Source organism: Camelus bactrianus, chromosome 9 (genome assembly GCF_048773025.1).
Source record: "Camelus bactrianus isolate YW-2024 breed Bactrian camel chromosome 9, ASM4877302v1, whole genome shotgun sequence".
In the NCBI taxonomy this organism is placed as follows: Eukaryota; Metazoa; Chordata; class Mammalia; order Artiodactyla; family Camelidae; genus Camelus; species Camelus bactrianus.
Window position 1 is genome coordinate 40,385,217 of NC_133547.1, and position 4,445 is coordinate 40,389,661.

The 4,445-nt window shown below is 50.4% G+C and overlaps 1 long non-coding RNA gene across 1 annotated transcript; it reads right to left on the minus strand.

Moving 5' to 3' along the window:
* Nucleotides 1-1,816: 1,816 nt before the first annotated feature.
* Nucleotides 1,817-3,839, minus strand: LOC141578624 (uncharacterized). The gene is made up of 2 exons (XR_012509170.1): nt 3,460-3,839; nt 1,817-2,222 (listed from the first exon to the last, which is right to left on the minus strand). It is a non-coding gene; the product is annotated as an uncharacterized LOC141578624 (long non-coding RNA).
* Nucleotides 3,840-4,445: the final 606 nt, after the last annotated feature.

The following is a 4,445-nucleotide window of genomic DNA, read 5'->3' on the forward strand; positions in this document are numbered from 1 at the left end:
TGAACCTCAAAGTGTGTCTCAGAGAGACAGGATTTGAATTTGATTGGAGGGCAAGGATTTGGGATTATTTGCCCAAGAGAGAAGGAAGCATTTAAGTGACTTGGTCATTCATGATTATTTGTAAGGTGAAAGAATGACAGCATTAACCCAAATGGTCCTCGCATCAACCCCATGAGATGAGCGGGGCGGGACAGCATCCCATTATGCAAGCAAAGAAAATGGGGCACTGAGAGGTTAAGGCCCTAACTGGCCAGTCAGTAGTTAATCAAAAAGGAGATTCAATGCCAGTGTTTCTGCCCTGGGTCCAGGGTCCTTGTTCACCCAGGCTGCCTCTCCTGAGCCCATGGGTAAAAGGGGGCCCCCCATTAGGGGGACTTTGAGACCAAGTCCACGATGGTGAGCTGTCCACTGCTCTGGGTAGCACTCTGAGGACAGGCCACAGGAAGGAGCGGGGGTGGGGGTAGGCTCTGCATACCCTGAGGCCTGTGCAGCCTGCCGCACCCACCCCCACACTTGGTCCAGGTGCCCAGAGCCCAATGGCCCTGACAGCTGGAGTGCGTTGCCTTTCCAGGGCTCAGCAGGGGTGCTTGGGGAGATCAGAGGCTTCATGGCTGGGGAAGGCTCTCCAGGTTCTGTGATTCAGTGTGCCCGCAAGAAAATAAATCCACCAAAATGATTTTTTTTTCTTTCAGCAAAGAAATGAGGTTCACAATCCAACAGTGACTGCCAGAGGACAGCCCGCTCTGAATTCCTTTGCTGCCTCGGTTACAGTGGTTAAATTGGTCATTTGGGTTCAGGGGATGAAAGTCCGCCCTGTAGGGCTGTGGCTGGCCTGGTTAACTCACTGGCTTAAGCCTGGGAGGGGATGGAGAGAGGCTTTGCTCCCCACTGGGCTCTCCCTCTTCGATGCGCAGAGCAAAGTGCTCAGAGATGCTCTCCCTGCGTCACAGGGGAGAGGGCAGAAGGCTCAGCTCAAACTCACCCTCTACTCAAAAATCTTCCCAGTGGCTCCCCTCCCTGGAGTGGGTCTGAGATATTATCACGTTCACTGGACATCTCCTCTGCCAAGTGTTTCACGACATTAGCTCCTTCAGTCCTAACACCACCTTTGGAGGAGTTGAGATTCCCCTCTTGAAAGATGAGGAATCTGATGATCAGGGAAGTGATCTTGTGTGGGATCTAGTGAGCTGCAGAACCATGGCCTGGATCTGATGTACTCCTCACACTGGTCATTTCAGGCGGGTATTGTTATCAACATTTCATAAGTGAAGAAACTGAGACTCAGGCTAATTAAGCTTGTCCAAGGCAAACAGCCGCTGACTGACAGACCTGACATCAGAGCCAAAGCCCAGTCTTTGCAGCCCTGTCTCCCTGCTGGGCAGGCTGTCTTCCCTGACAGTGTCCACACCTTCGCTCACTTGGTGCCTCCATCCTCAGACCCTTCTCCCACCTGCATCCTCTCAGCCGACTCTCTGAAGCCAACATGGAGTATCTTCATAGTCCCATTTCCAATGGGCTTCTCCACACAGCCTTCCCTGACACTTTGGGCCATGTCCATCTGCCCCTTTCTCTCCTTCCCAATCTCCCATTGCTTTCAGTAAACATAAGGGCACTTCATTATAGTCTCGGATTACTTCACATGTGTGGGCTTTGTGCCTGCCCCCGCTTGCCTTCCCTAAAGAGCAACAATCAGCCATCTGCGATGTCGTGTTGCTTACAGCCCTGAGATGTCAGCTCTAGATTATACAAGCTTCCTGAGAGTGGAGGTCACCCCTTCCGTATCCGCCATCGGGCCAACTACAAAGCAGGTGTTGAATAAATTCCACACATTTTATTGTGTTATTATTGTTCGAAGCATTTGAATATCCATTGCCTTGATGAATCTTCCTGAGAATCTTGTGAGGGGGTTACATAGTTTCTGAGGGGCTAGCCATAGCTAAGGGGACTAGCTGGTTAGCTGAGAGTAGGATGGGGCCCCAGATTTTCTAATCCCTTGTGTGTAGGGCTCTTTCCTCCGCCCTGGCTGCAGACAAAGGATCAGCTGTTTCATGGAATGGTATCCCAGGTTAGCTGAGTTCTCTCCATTGCTTCTTCCTCCACCTCAGGACCTCAGCCATGAGAGGGGTCCCGCGGGGGTCTTGTTGAAGGTGTCATCAGACTGGCTCTTAGGGCAGCTTGAGTCAGGGAGTCCAGGTGGTTGGTAAGAAGCATCTCAGGTGAAGCTGAAGGACGAACAGCAAAATGGCCACACTTAGGCTAACCGATTCTCACCTTTAAGCTTGCCCTTAAAATGGTCAACTAAACTGACTGACCGATTGCTACTCACAGCTCCAGGCCCATTGTTAAAACTAAAGCTATTAATTTTACTGTTTCTACTTTATTCCAGTTATCAAAAGTAATAATCATGTGTTGTCTCTGAGTCGATCTCCAGGGAGAAGTTCACAGGACCATAACCTTACAAAATAGCCTGAATTATCAAGAAGACCACGCCTTGGGCACTTATAAGATAAAGAGATCAAAAGACTGACAACAACTAGCCTCTATAGACTTGGTCACCTGGAGGCACCATGACACCACTCTGAGTCTTATGGGCAGACAATAATTCTGTTGATTATCACAGATGCTTCACTGTTTAAGCTATGGCTATATAATCACACCGCCCCATCCTGAAGATGGGTTCACAATTCTGAAGGCACTAGCCCTCTGTGAGTTCCTGGCAAAGCAATAAAGCTGCCTCTTTTTTCCTAAGCTCCAAGACCCTGTCTCTGAGTTATTTGGCTTGTCAGGGACGGGGGCCAATCTTTCGGCAACAAAGCACTGAAAGAGCCCAGCACCTGGCAGGGCTGAGGTCCTGGCCCAGGAGAGGACCCCTCCAGTCATCCCCAGGGTTCTGAGCTGGGTCTGGGTCTACAGAGTCCCCGCCCCACTCCATGGCCCTGTGGATGCAGGTGATCACCTACAGACCAGTCCCCAGGTAGCCACAGGACCCTTCCTCCAGCAGGAGGGGAAGGAAAACCATCCAAGACCTGCTACTGCCTCACACAAAAGAGGGAATAATCAAGGCAGAAGGAGACGCCATTGCAGCTTTGCCCACAGAGTTGTAGGAGGGAACCAAAATCAGAGCTGCATCCCTTGGGCAATGAATGCTCCCATAGGATAAATCTAGAGCTGCTTTGTCCAAACAGAGAATTAGGTTACATGGAACAATTCTTGTTCTCAGCCATGAAGCCCAAAGGATTTGGGGAGCATCCAGGAGCCCAGCCCCTTCTCTCTCCTCCAAGCCAGCCAGTCAGCTGCAAGACCTGACCCCCTGAGGCTCAGGATCATGGCGACATCCTCACTCACATGATCTGGTGCATCATTTGTGGCCTCCTCATGTGACCGCATAGCACCTACTGTGTAACCAAGAACAGCCCCCAAAGGTCGTGGTCAATTTCTATTTCTCCATCTGTGACTTACCTGCCTCGTGGAGGAGGCCAGGGTTGGAGCTGGGACTGGGGCTGGGAGTGTGACATCTGCTTTTTGAGAGCAGCCCTGGCATGAACTGCTTGCTCTAAACTCTACACAGCTTCCTACTCTGGGAAATGCAGAATTAATTGAATGACATGTGCAGTGATTACGGGAAAGAAATGGGGTGAGGGGAGGACTGTCTGCAGATCCTGCCAAGGAGACTAGGAATTAATTCCACCTGTCACTTAACACTGAGCTCCCTTAGCAGGTGGCAGTGGTGTGCTCATCTCATCTATCCCAGTACAGTACCTCAGAGCCTGAGCACACACTGCAGAGCTGGTCAGAGCCTCGGCGGGGCTCACAAAGAGGGCTGCTGCGCCAGGTAGAACGGGCCACAGAGGCCACAGCAACGCCATTACATTCCACCCCATTACATTTGATCCAGGATCAGCTCACCATCTACTATATGCTGGAAACATGGCCAAGGTTACATACAAAATAATCTTCAAGTTGAAGAAGCCCACTGCATAGCAGAGAAGACATAGGTGTACATACAGTATGTCTGCACTTCCCAGGATAACCTCAATTTCAAACATTCTGTAAATTCTGCTAAAAGCAGGGAAACTATGCAAGCTTCATCACACTGGTAAGCCCAGTACCTGGCACAGAGTCTGAACAGAGTCTGACTTAATGTATGTTTGTTGAATGAATAGATGAACAAATGCCTGAATCATCTTAGTCGGAGCAGCAAGCTCACTGGCGCCCTGCAGAGAGTTAGGATTCAATGTGCTCTGCTGGCTGTCCCCCCACAACCCCTTGGTTTCCTCTCAGGAGATCTTCCTCACTTCTCCACGTTCTCCTCTCCAACATACCCACCCCCTAGACCTGTGCTCTGCAATTTTGCATTCAACTCTCCACTCCGTGTTTCCTCAAGCCCAAGTTACCGAAGACAACTAATATTAGCAGGTCAGAGTCAGCACAGATGCACTTTCAGA